General features: G+C 45.6%; 1 protein-coding gene across 5 annotated transcripts in view; it reads right to left on the minus strand.

Moving 5' to 3' along the window:
- CRAMP1 (cramped chromatin regulator 1) overlaps positions 1-14241 on the minus strand; it is a 56760-nt gene that overhangs the window by 19717 nt on the left and 22802 nt on the right. The gene's annotated exons all lie outside the window — the stretch shown is intronic.

The following is a 14241-nucleotide window of genomic DNA, read 5'->3' on the forward strand; positions in this document are numbered from 1 at the left end:
TGGGCCAGGGGCTGGAGGCCTCCCCCCATCTGTTTGCCACAGCTGTAGGAAAACGGGAATTACACAAAGAAATACTACGTAATTAAGGAATCAAGAAAAATAGTTGTTTTAAAAATATGGTGGGTGGGGGACAGATGCTGTGGCATGGTAGGTTAAGCCTCAGCCTGCAGCACCAGTACCCCCATGTGAGCGCTGGTTCTGTCCTGGCTGCTCCACTTCCGATCCAGCTCTCTGCTGTGGCCTGGGAAAGCAGTGGAGGATGGCCCAGATCCTTGGGCCCCTGCACCCACATGGGAGACCTGGAAGAAGCTCCTGGCTCTGGATCAGCTCAGCCCCCACCATTACAGCCATTTAGGGAGTGAACCTGTGGATGGAAGACCTCTCTGTCCCTCCCTCTGCTCTGTCTGTAACTCTGCCTCACAAATAAATAAATAAATTTTTCTTTAAAAAAAAAAAATGATGGGTGGTCAAGTTAATGTAGATAAGACAAATAAAGACTGAGATATTTGAATATACTCAAGTCTCCTTGCTCTGGGCCCAAAGTTCTAGGTGTTTTTTACATTTTTATTCTATTTATTTATTTGAAAGAGTTACAGTAAGAGGACAGAGAGATTCTTCTACTAGTTCACTCCCCAAAGAGCCACAACGACCAAGGATGGGTCTGGCTAAAGCCAGGAAGCTTTGTGGGGTCTTCCAAATGGGTGGCAGGCCAGGCACTTGGGCACCTCCCACTGCTTTCCAGGGCCAGAGAGAGAGCTGGAGCAGAAGTGCAGCAGCCGGCACTTGAATCAGCACCCACATGGGATGGCGGCACTGCAAGTGAAGGTTCGACCTGCTGCGCCACAGCGCCGGCCCTTTTTGCTTGGTTTTAAAACTGGAAGTCACAAAGAATGCATCTTCTTTGGAGTTTCTGAAAAATAATGAAATTCCAAGGCGTGCACAGCAGCGGAGCGGCTGGTGAGTGAACGTGGGCCTCCGTCTTACAACGTGCTCAGGGTATGCATTTACTGTTTTATGCCTTTCTCTTTCATCAACGTGCATGACTGCCCAACTCCTAGCTGCAATCAGGTAAGAGGAAGAGCGCTGCACCGGTCCCAGCTGCTCAGTTGTTACCAAACAGCGCTGTGGCACAGCAGGTAAAGCTGCTGCGTGAGCGCCGGCATCCTGTATGGCCGCTGGTTTGGGTCCAGCTGCTCCACTTCCACTCCAGCTCTCCGCTATGGCCTGGGAAAGCAGGAGAGGATGGCCCAAGTTCTTGGGCTCCTGCACCCGTGTAGGAGACCTGGATTAAGCTCCAGGCTCCTGGTTTCTGATCGGCACAGCTCCAGCCATTGAGGCTATTTTGGGAGTGAACCGGGATGGAAGACTTCTCTTTCTCTCTGCCTCTGCATCTCTGCCTTTTAAATAAAATAAATCTTAAAAAAAAAAAAATAGTGAAAAAAGTCACAGTACACCAATGGTAAGATGACTGACACGTCAATACAGAAGATTCTATTCAAATCCATGCATACTTATACATGCATCTGTGCATGTGAATTTCCTAGGAAAAAAACTGAGATGGACACACATGAAATTAGCACAGCGCTTATTTTGTTTTAAAGATTTTTTTATTTGTTTGAAAGATAGAGTTATAGACAGTGAGAGGGAGAGACAGAAAGGTCTTCCATCTGTTGGTTCACTCCCCAAATGGCCACAAGGGCGGGAGCTGTGCTGATCTGAAGCAGAGAGCCAGGTGCTTCTCCCGGGTCTCCCACACGGGTGTAAGGGCTGAAGCGCTTGGGCCATCTTCTACTGCTTTCCCAGGCCACAGCAGAGAGTGGGATTGGAGAGGAGCAGCCAGGACTAGAACCAGCGCCCACATGGGATGTCAGTGCTGCAGGCGGAGGATGAACCTATTGTACCATGGCGCTGGCCCCTCACAGTGGTTATTTATAGTGAGAAGAATGGGATGGGATGGTAGGGACAATCTTATATTTGTATTGTCTGAAACCTATGAAAACATATTTACATATTACTTGTACAAATTTTTTTCTTGTCATACTTTATTTTTTAAAGTTTTATTTAATATAAATTTCAAAAGTACAACTTTTGGATTATAGCGGATTTTCCCCCCATAACCACCCTCCCACCCACAAACCATCCCATCTCCTACTCCTTCTCCCATCCCATTCTTCATTAAGATTCATTTTAATTATCTTTACATAGAGATCGACTTAGTATATACTAAGTAAAAATTTCAAGATTGCACCCACACAATGTATAAAGTACTGTTTGAATACTACTGTAACCGTTAATTTGCATAGTACAACACATTAAGGACACAGATTTTACATGGGGAATAAGTGTACAGTGACTCCCATTGTTGATTTAACAACTGACACTCTTATTTATGATGTCCGTAATCACCCGAGGACCTTGTCATGAGCTGCCAAGGCTTTCTTGAGTTCACAAACTCCGACCTCATTTATAAGGCCATCATCAATGTAGAAGCTCTCCTCCCTTCAGAGAAAGGCACCTCCTCCTTTGACGGCCCCTTCTTTCTGCTGGGATCTCCCTCAAAGAGATCTTTCATTTAGGTCTTCTTTTTTATTTTTTTTGCCACAGTGTCACTGCTTTCCATGCCTGAGAAACTTTCATAGGCATTGTAGCCAGAACCAAATGCCTTAATTCTGATTCTGAGGCCAGAGTGCTGTTTAGGGCATTTGCCAATCTATGATTCTGCTGTGTATCCTGCTTCCCATGTTGGATCGTTCTCTCCTTTTTAATTCTACCAATTATTATTAGCAGACACCGGTCTTATTTATGTGATCCCTTTGACAGTCTTATCTATATGATCAATTATGAACTTAAACTGATCACTTTAACAAGATGGCATTGGTACCTGTCAACTTAATGGGATGTGGAGTCCCATGGCACGTTTCTAGCTCTACCATTAGGGGTAAGTCCGAGTGAGCATGTGCCAAACTGTACAACTCCTCCCTCTCTTATTCCCAGTCTTATTTTTAACAGGGAACACTTTTCAGTGAAATTCGAACACCTAAGAATAATTGTCCATTAATTAAAGAGTTCAACCAATGGTATTAAGTAGAACAAGAAAATACTAAAAAGAATGAGAAAGTGGGCTGTTCCTCGACAGGACAAGGGCTGATCAAGTCACTGCTTCTCATAGTGTCCACTTCACTCCTACAGGTGTCCTTTTAGGTGCTCAGTTGTCACATATCAGGGAGAACATGTGATATTTGTCCCTTTGGGTCTGGCTTATTTCACTCAGCATGATGTGTTTCAGATTCCTCCATCTTGTTGCAAATGACTGGATTCTTTTTTTTTTTTTTACTGCTGTATAGTATTCTATAGAGTACATATCCCTTAATTTCTTTATCCAGTCTTCTGTTGATGGGCACTAGGTTGATTCCAGGTCTTAGCAATTGTGAATTGAGCTGGAATAAACACTGAGGTGCAGACAGCTCTTTTATTTGCCAATTTAATTTCCTTTGGGTAAATTCCAAGGAGTGGGACGGCTGTGGTAGGGCTATATTCAGGTTTCTGAGGAATCTCCAAACTCACTTCCATTGTGGCTTTACTAGTTTGATTCCCACCAACGGTGAGTTAGTGTCCCTTTTTTCCCCACATCCTTGCCAGCATCTGTTAGTTGATTTCTGTATGTGAGCCATTGTAACCAGCGTGAGGTGAAACCTCACTGTGGTTTTGATTTGCATTTCCCTGATGGCTAGTGATCCTGAACATTTTTTCATGTCTGTTGGCCGTTTGGATTTCCTTTTTTTATGACAGGCAGAGTTAGACAGTCAGAGAGAGAGACAGACAGGTCTTCCTTTCCACTTGTTTACCCCCCAAATGGCGGCACTGCGCCAATCCGAAGCCAGGAGCCAGGTGTTTCCTCCTGGTCTCCCCTGCGGGTGCAGGGTCCAAGCACTTGGGCCATTCTCCACTGCCTTCCCAGGCCACAGCACAGAGCTGGACTGGAAGAGGAGCAACCGGGACAGAATCCGGCGCCCTGACTGGGACTAGAACCCGGGATGCCGGCGCTGCAGGTGGAGGATTAGCCTACTGAGCCGCGGCACCAGCCAAGGATTTCCTCTTTTGAAAAATGTCTATTTAGGTCCTTGGCCCATATCCTAAGTGGGTTCTTTGTTTTGTTGTTATGGAGTTTCTTCATCTATTTGTAGATTCTGGTTATGCATCCTTCATTAGTTGCATAATTTGCAAATATTTTTCCCATTCTGTCAGTTGCCTCTTCACTTTCCTGTTTCTTTTGCAGTACAGAAACGTCTCAATCTGATATAATCCTAATCATTAATTCTGGCTTTGACTGCCTGTGCCTCTGTGGTCTTTTCCAAGAAGTCTTTGCCTGTGCCTATATCTTGCATGGTTTCTGCAATGTTTTCTAATAATTTGATGGTGTCACGTCATAGATTTAGATCTTTAATCCATGTTAAGTGGATTCTTGTGTAAGGTGTAAGGTAGGGGTCTTGCTTCATACTTCTGCACGTGGAAATCCAGTTTTCACAGCATTATTTGTTGAATAGACTGTCCTTGCTTCAGGAATTGGTGTTAGATCCTTGATCAAATATAAGTTGGTTCTATTTGTTTGATTTCTGGTGTTTCTATTCTGTTCCACTGGTCTATCCATGTTTCTGTACCAGTACCAGGCTGTTTTGATTACAACTGCTCTGTAATATGTCTTGAAATCTGGTATTGTGATGCTTCCTGCTCTGTTTTTGTTGTACAAGATTGCTTTAGCTATTCGAGCTCTCCTATGCCTCCATATGAATTTCAGCATCATTTTTTCTAGATCTGAAAAGAATGTCTTTAGTATTCTGATTGATATTGCATGGAATCTATAAATTGCTTTTCAGAGAAAGGACATTTTGATATTGTTCCTTCCAAACCATGAACATGGAAGGTTTTTTCCATTTTTTTGGTATCCTCTTTTATTTCTTTAAGGTTTTGTAATTTTCATTTTAGAGATCTTTGACATCCTTAGTTAAGTTTATTCCAAAGTATTTTTCTTTTGTAGCTATTGTGAATGGGATTGACCTTAGAAGTTCTTTCTCAGCCGTGGCATTGTCTGTGTATACAAAGGCTGTTGATTTTTGTGCACTGATTTTATAACCTGCTACATTGCCAAACTCTTCTATGAGTTTCAATAGTCTCTTGGTGGAGATCTTTGGATCCCCTAAAATAAAGAATCATATCGTCTGCAAAGAGGGATAGTTTGAGTTCTTCCTTCCCAATTTGTATCCCTTTAATTTCTTTTTCTTGCCTAATGGCTCTGGCTAAGACTTCCAGGACTATATTGAATAGTAATGCTGAGAGTGGGCATCCCTGTCTGGTACCAGATCTCAGTGGAAATGCTTCCAACTTTTCCACATTCAGTCGGATGCTGGCTGTGGGTTTTTCATAAATTGCCTTGATTGTGTTGAGGAATGTTCCTTCTATACCCAATTTGCTTAGAGTTTTCATCATGAAAGGGTGTTGTATTTTATCAAATGCTTTCTCTGCATCTATTGAGATAATTATATGGTTTTTCTTCTGCAGTTTGTTAATGTGGTGTATCACAATGATTGATTTGCAAACACTGAACCATCCCTGCATACCAGGGATAAATCCCACTTGGTCTGGGTGGATGATCTTTCTGATGTGTTGTTTTATTCTACTGGACAGAATTTTATTGAGGATTTTTGCATCTATGTTCTCAGGGTCAGGAATTAAGGTCTCCCACGCGGGTGCAGGGCCCCAAGCACTTGCACCATCCTCCACTGCCTTCCTGGGCCACAGCAGAGAGCTGGACTGGAACCTGGTGCCCATATGGGATGCCAGCACCGCAAGCGGTGAGCCACAGTGCCGCCCCCGTTTAGGTTTTCTATGTCTTCATAGTTCAATTTAGGTAGGTTGTAGGTGTCCAACAATCTATCCATTTCTGATAGATTTCCTAGTTTGTTGGCATACAGCTCTTTGTAGTAATTTCTGATGACTTTTTATTTCTGTGGTGTCTGTTGCTACATTCCCTTTTTCATTTCTAATTTTACTGATTTGGGTCTTTCCTGTTTTTAGTGAGTTGGGCCAACGGTGTGTCAATTTTGTTTTTCAAAAAATTTGCTCTTCATTTTGATCTTTTCTAATTTTTTTTATTCAATTTTGTTGATTTCTTCTCTAACTTAAATTATTTCTCTTCTACTAGTTTTGGGTTTGGTTTGCTGTAGTTTTTCTAGATCCTTGAGATGCACTGATAGCTCATTTATTTGGTGCCTAATTTTATGATGTTTCTGATTGCTAAAGACTTTCCTCTTAACACTGCTTTTGCTGTATCCCATAAGTTTTGATATGCTGTGTTATCTTCATTTGCTTCCAGAAAGTTTTTGATTTCTTCTAGGACTCGCTGTTCATTTAGAAGGATGTTGTTTAGTCTCCGTGTATTTGCACATGCTCTAGGGATTCCTGCGTTGCTAATTTACAGCTTCATTCCACTGTGGTCTGGGAAGATGCATGGTATGACTTAGATTCTTTTGAATTTGCTGAGACTTGCTTTATGGCCTAGTATGTGGTCAATCCTAGAGAAAGTTCCACACACTGCTGAGAAGAATGTGTATTCTGTAGGATGAAAAGTTCTGTAGATATATGTCAGATCCATTTGTTCTATAATGATGATTAAATCCACTGTTTCCTTGTTGATTTTCTGTCTGGTTGATTCGTCTGTTGCTGAAAATGAAGTACTGGGGGCCGGCACTGTGGCACTGCAGGTTAACACCCTGGCCTAAAGTAATGGCACCCCATATGGGCGCAGCTTCTAGTCCCGGCTGCTCTTCTGATTCAGCTCTCTGCTATGGACTGGGAAAACAGCAAGAAGATGACCCAAGTCATTGGGCCCCTGTACCCACGTGGAAGTGGGAAAAAGCTCCTGGCTCCTGGCTTTAGGAGCAGCTCTAGCCATTGCAGCCAACTGGGGAGTGAACCAGTGGATGGAAGACCTCTCTCTCTCTCTCTGCCTCTCTTCTTTCTGTATAACTCTTTCAAGTAAATAAATCTTTAAAAAAATTAAAGTGGAGGACTTCAATACTTCATTATTGTATTGGAGTCTAAGTCTCCCTTTAAGTCCCTTAACACATGTTTTAAATAGCCCAGTGCCCTGTAATTAGGTACATATACGTTTACAATAGTTACATCTTCCTGTTGAATTGACCACTTAATCATTATTTAGTGCCTTTATTTGTCCCTTTTAACAGTTTTTGTGTTAAAGTCTATTTTGTCTGATATTAAGATGGCTATGCCAGCTCTTTTTTTATTTCTGTTGGTATGGAATATCTTTTTCCAACCATTCACTTTCAGTCTGCATGCACCTTTGTTGGAAAGATGTGTTTCTTATTAGCAGCAAACAGATGGGTTTTGTTCCTTAATCCATTCAGCCAGTCTGTGTCTTTTGGAGAGCTGAGGCCATTAACGTTCAATATGACTATTGATAAGTAGTGACTTTGCCCTGCCATTTTTCCAAAGATATTTCTAATATATGCTTTGAACTTCCTGTGATCTTTTACTGGGAGGTTTTCTTCCTTTACCTTCTTTCGTATTGATGGCCGTTTTTCTGTGTGTAACACATCTTTAAGTATCTTTTGCAGGGCTGGACGAGTGGTGACAAGTTCTTTCAATTTCTATTTGCTATGAAAGGTCTTTATTTCACATTCACAAATAAGAGCTTTGCAGGATATAATATTCTGGGCTGGCAGTTTTTCCTCTCAGTACCTGGGCTATATCTCGCCATTCCCTCCTAGCCTGTAGGGTTTCTGATGAGAAGTCTGCTGGGAGTTTAATTGGACATCCTCTGAGATTACGTAATCTGGTGTTTCTCTCTTGCACATTTTAGAATCTTGTCTTTATGTTTCACTGTGGTGAGTTTGAGTACAATGTGTCGTGGTGAGGAACTTTTATGGTCATGTCTATTGGGAGTTCTGTGCTTCCTGTACTTGGAGGTCTCTTTCTTTCTCCAAACCCAGGAAGTTTTCTGCTAGTATCTCACTACAAAGGCCTTCTAAACCATTCTCTCTCTCCATGCCTTCAGGAACTCCTAGAACTTGAATGTTGGGTTAATAGCATCCTGTAGATTCCCAACAATATTTATTAGATTTCTAATTTCCTCTTTGGTTTGACTGTATACTTTCCTGTGCTCTGTCTTCTAAGTCCGATAATTCTCTCTTCTGCCTCACTGATTCTGTTTTTAAGACTCTCAACTGTGTTTTTCATTTGTTCTATTGAAGTCTTCATTTCATTTTGATTTCTCTTCAACATCTCAATTTCATGTTCTATTGAGTTCTTCATTTCATTTTGATTCCTCCTAAGATTTCATTTTCATGAGAGAGATTTTCTTTCATGTCCTGCATGGATTTCAGAAGTTTGTGTGTTTTTGATTACTTCTAAGTATTCTTATCATCAATTTTTTAAGTTCCATTTCTTGCATTTCTTCTATCTCGTCTTCATAATCTTGTCATGTTCTTTTGGGAGCGTCATTTTGTCTTCCTTATCCTTCTTAGGTTGTAGTGTTTGCTGTTCGGCATCTGTGGAGATACTTGTTGGTTTCTCTTTTTTCCTGTTGTGACAGCTTTTTTCTTTGTGCTATGACTGTAGATAAGTGGACTGTCTGCTTTCAGTGAATCTCTAGATGCTTGTGATGGGTGTGGCCAGAGAGCTCTATTCAGTTCTTCTTGGTTATTAAGGGCGTGCCTAAGGTGACACACCCAGGTTTGGTGTAGTAAAAATTTTTTTATTTGATATATAGAGTTAGACAGTGAGAGAGAGAGACAGAGAAAGGTCTTCTTTCCGTTGGTTCACCCCCAAAATGGCCGCTACAGCTGGCACTGCGCCAATCCGAAGCCAGGAGCCAGGAGCCAGGAGCCAGGAGCTTCCTCCTGGTCTCCCATGCGGGTGCAGGGCTCAAGCACTTGGGCCATCCTCCACTGCCTTCTTGGGCCACAGCAGAGCTGGACTGGAAGAGGAGCAACCAGGACTAGAACCTGGCGCCCATATGGGATGCTGGCACCACAGGCAGAGGATTAACCAAGTGAACCACGGCATCGGCCCCATCTTTCTTTTTTTGTTAATCAGAAGGGAAGTAATTTCACTCAGCTGAGCTCTTCTCCTTGATGGCGATCAGTGTCTGTGTGCTAGTCCCAGTGGGTTTTATATTCGTCTGCTCCATCCCAAGGACTATACAAAGGATTTGTGCAGTCCTCAGTGTAAGTTCAGATTCCCCTGCAATGTCTCTCATCAGGTAGGCAGGGCCGCCCAAGCTTGTGGCATCTCCCACTGAGACTACTCAAAGTCTTGGCCACACCATGAGTTCTCCCACACATGCTCAGTTCCCCCCCCCCAACAGTCCAGGTTCAGAAGCTCCACAGTTATTAGGTCTTAGTCTCCTGTTATTACTCCCCACCAGAGTCAGGTTTCTCCACTCAGCTGACTGCCAGGCATAGCCCCAAGCTGGCGCAGCTGTTAAGTATGTCAAAAAAATCGCGCCCGCTCTATCGGCTTGTATGCCTTTGTAAGGTGTTTGGACAGAGAGAATGGTGTCCATAATGTCGTTTTATTTTTTCTTTCCTCTAGCTAGGCTGATGTACTTCCCCCCACAGGGCTTCAAGCCTCGTGCCCTCTAGGTTCTTCTTGCCGCTTTTCTGCCACTGTCATTGGCTACTGTGGCTTCTTCTAACCTCACTTTGCAGTGCTGGTGTGGAGGCTCTAGGCTGCTGGTGTCCTGAGCCATGGGTGCCCACGCCCTCCACATAGGTCCACCGTGTCCCTCTAATTACGGAAGTTTCCTCTGCCATTTTTTCCTTAACTCTTCCCTGAGACTACACTATCTCCACTTTTACTAAACTATCTTCTGGACTATACTAGTAAGTTCCCTCCCTATCCCGCCATCTTGGAACCACCCACCTCTAACTTGTGCAATTTCCAAAAACATTATTTTAGGAACACCACTTCTATTTTATGGTATGAAGTGCTGTCTGATTCTAGAATTGAAATAAAATCAATAATAATCTTTTAAAAAAAGTTATTTCTAAAACAACGATGCCTGAGACTGAAGATCAGAATGTGAGCAATGGCTCCAAATGAAACAGCATGAGAGGGACGCCCATGTCAACTGCATGCAGCCAGCTGGGGCTGGGTTCTCTACGGGTAACTGGGCGTCACCACCACTTCCATAGCTCAGGAGACACAGCTGTGCCCTGTCCTTAAAGAGGGAGCAGCTTTGGGGCAGGTGTTGGTGCGGCAGCTAGGACACCACCTGGGACACCAAGGTTCCTGGGTGTGAGTCCCAGTCACTCTGCTGCCGCCCCAGCTCAATGCTGCTGTGCACTCTGGGAGGCAGCAGGTGACAGCCCAACTACCTGGGTCCCTGTCACCTCTGTGGGAGACCTTGATCGGGTTCCAGGGTACCCTGGCTGTTACAGGCATTTGGGGAATGAACCAATGGATGTAAGATTTCTCTCCGCTTTTCAACAAAAGTAGATATTAATTTGGCATTATGGAGTGTCAATGCAAAACAGACTGTTTCGGTGTCGCCTCCTGAACATTTAGGGTTTAAGTGAGTGTTCACAGGTTATTCAGACAGACAAGAGTCTTAAGGAATGGGGAAGAGCAGAAGGAGCAGCAGAGGTGAGGCTTAGGTAAAGGAGGCCAACAGTAAAGGAGACCCATAAGCAGGTGTCCATCTCACACTCTCTTTTGGTCTGGGGATAGTTTGGAGATGAGATAACACTTTGAGACAAAATTCTTGTACCACCTTATTATCCAAGAAGAAATAAGCAGAGCAGTGGTACAGCAGTGGCTACAGAAGAGACCCGACAAATACCTTAAAAGAGCAGTGATTCAGTGATTCAGCGATTGAGCTGATTCTTAAACCACCTCTCCAGAGTCACAGGCTCTGGAGACAAATGGATGCAACTGCTGGTCACTGTTTGAACCATCTGCCCCCAAAACCAAACATAGCCAGCAAGAACAGGTGAAGCTATGCCATGTGCCACCTTGGGTTTGTGATAATCACATTTTCCATTTAGCTATTTTTTACTTCCTTTTTTTTCTTCAGTGAAAGTCAGTGCACTTTAAAAAACATATTTTTGATATGAGAGGCAGAGAGAGCAAAGGCTCCTACATACTGGCTCCGTCCCCAAATGCCCATGATGGCTGGGGCTTGGGCAGTCTGAATCTTGAAGCCAGGCATTTAATCCAGGCTTCCCAAGTGTGTGGCAAGAACCCAATCATCTGAGCCATCACCAGTGTCTCCCACAGAAGTCACAAATAGGTGGCAGAGCTGAGTGCTGATGCAGTACTCCCAGGGGGGGCAGGGTCTCAGCTGCTGGGCTAATGCCCACAAGCGCACTCTTTGGATTAATAGGTGACCTCTCTTCCTTTCCTCTCAAAGTGGAATTCCAAGAGCAGCCATAGGCTAGGGCACAACACAGCGTCCAGAGCCGCGTCCACCCTGACAGGAGAGGATGCATAGGCCTGGCGCAGGCCCAGGATGTGGTACGTGCCTGCCTCCCCACCTACTAGCCCAAACTGAAAGGCCAGGCCAGGAGTCCTTGGGGCACAGGAGCTTGAGGTGGTATTACCTGTGCTACAATCACAAGCCTACTTCAAACTGAACCTGACCACACAGAGGGCACTCTCTGCATCCCAATATGCATCGTGTAGGCTACCAGGAAAATGGAGCTCCATGAGCAGGGGCCCTAGCTTTCCTCTCACACACCATTTACCCTCATAGGCACACGCTTGATTCAAGGCCTGTGCACTGTGAACAGGTAGTAAACTCTCATTTTAGCTGAGATCTTTTCTCAATTCATTTACTCCTGAATTTGTTTCTTCAATTCTCTCACTCAGGAGACTCACAGCTAAGGGGAACGGGTCTGCACAGGAAGCTCAGTATTTCATCGCTTCTGGTGGTCATCCCGGAGCGGAGCCCACAGGCCCCTGACCGCTGTCCTCCTGCTGTTCACCTGTACAAATATTCTGTTTGTTCTTAAAATCAAACATCTGCTGCTGAAGAAGCGACAACTGGATAGAATACAGCAGGAAGCCCAGGCCCTGAGCAGACCACACGGCCGCCAGCTGCCCTCTGCCAGGGCACAAGCAACTCAGAGGGGACAGTCCTTTCTGGGGTGGGGGATGTGCTGCACAGGGCAAGGCATAGGGCTCTCAGGCACTACACAAGCCACAGGAGACAGTGACGTCGGGAGACACTGTTGAGACAATGAAAAGGGACGCCACAGATGGAGAAAATGCACGCAATGCGGACAGGTCCTGGAACTCTAGCTAGAGGCAGCAACAAGAAAACGGGCACTGGAGAAGTTGTGCATCACTAGGCACCAGGAAAATGCAGATCAAAGCAGAAAGACACTGCCTCATACCCCCTGGAAGGCTCAGAAAAACAAACTGCCTGAAAGAACACCTGGGGTGCGTGGGGGAAAGGCGGAAGCTCCCCAGTTCACGTCAGACCACACTGCCTCTCAGGGCAAAACCAGAACCAATGTTCACAAAAATCCGGTGGCCACGTTCTAGGGTCACTTATTCCAAGATCAAAAAAGTCCTCAGAGTGACAGCGTGCCCGAGCACACACTGCTGAGTGCAGGAGGCCGACCCGAGAGGGCCACTGCCGGAGGCTCCACTTGGATGACTTTCTGGGAAGGGAAAAACTACAGCAAAGACAATGTGGCTCTGCAGCTGCAGGGCTGGGTATGGAGGAGGGGTGGCCAGGGAAGAGTTTGTCCAGCACTTCACTCTTCTGTGGTCATACGAGTCTGTGCATTTGTGTCTGAGAAAGGAGCCACGTACTGCATGGTTCCAAATGTGCTGCACCCTGGGGACAGCAGGACTGGAACAGCAGCGTGCCCCAGGAGGCCTGGAGAGTCCAGGGAAGGAGGCCAGGCTCTGCTTCTGCCTGTAGTTTGTGTGATTCTCGGAGAATCGTGGGTATTCTGCAAACATACCCTGATGCGTGTCCCATTCAGATGCAGCTGTCTCTGCCTGCTGAGCACCCACAGAGACACCTCACATGCAAAGGTTAGCGTGGGCCTGAGGTCACAGTAAAGACCCAAGACAGGGGCCAGTGCTGTGGCGTAGTAGGTAAAGCCGCCGCCCACAGCACCGGCATCCCACATGGGCGCTGGTTCAAGTCCCAGCTGCTCCACTCCCGATTCAAATTTCTGCTATAGCCTGAGAAAGCAGTGGAAGATGGCCCAAGTCCTTGGGCCCTGCACCCACGTGGGAGACCTGGAAGAAGCTCCTGGCTTCGGATCAGCACAGCGCCGGCTGCTGCAGCCAATTGGAGAGCGAACCATCAGATGGAAGACCTCTCTCTGTGTAATTCTTTCAAATAAATAAATAAATCTTAAAAGAAAAAAAAAAAAAGACCCAAGCCAGGTCTGGCCCTTCCCAAGGCTGCATATCTGCAGTCATAAAAGACCCCTCCACTTTCTGAGTACTCCAGCCTCAGGTCCTCGGGAACCTTGGTCCCACAGGTACTTGGGAAATGGAACGTCGATATGGCACCACCTTCCATCACACAGTTGGATCAAGTCTCCCACAGCCCTGCAATTTTCTCAACAACTATTTCCTTTTCTTCTCTTTAAAGATTGAGGATCTGGGGGTTCTGTTTGGTCTGGCGCCATCTAGACACCCACATCTCATATTGGAGTGCCTGAGCTCCAGGCCTGGCCCCACTCCTGACTCCAGCTTCCTGCTACTGCACACCGTAGGAGGAGGCACTGATGCTTCAAGTACTTGGGTCCCACATGGATACCTTGGTGAAGTTTTAAGTTTTGGGCTTTGGCCTGGCCCAGCCCCGGCTGTTGCAGGCATTTGGGGAGTGACCCAGTGGATGGAAGCTCTGTCTCCGTCTCAAAAGCCCACGTCAAGTTCTTGACTTGAAGTAGATCCCCCATGTAGCCAGAGGACAGGCTCTCCTGGGAGCTGCACAGCATGCGTCCACCATGCCCACCTTCCAGGCATGGCTGACAACTCCTCTTCCTGGAGGCCAGACCCACTAGGGGAAGTTCTACTGGATCCCAGAGGCAACCTGTGCCCTCGGCAGCCCGGTCAACTCTGGCTCATACAACCTAGTTGTGTGGGGTCTGGCTCAGAAGAAGCCTCAGGAATCCAAGAGACGCACCTGTGATACACCAGAGAGAACAGCACAGGCCAGCCCTGAGCACCGCCCACAGCAAAAGTTTCCAGGTC

Source organism: Oryctolagus cuniculus, chromosome 19 (assembly GCF_051225735.1).
Source record: "Oryctolagus cuniculus isolate XC-2025 breed Fujian yellow rabbit chromosome 19, ASM5122573v1, whole genome shotgun sequence".
In the NCBI taxonomy this organism is placed as follows: Eukaryota; Metazoa; Chordata; class Mammalia; order Lagomorpha; family Leporidae; genus Oryctolagus; species Oryctolagus cuniculus.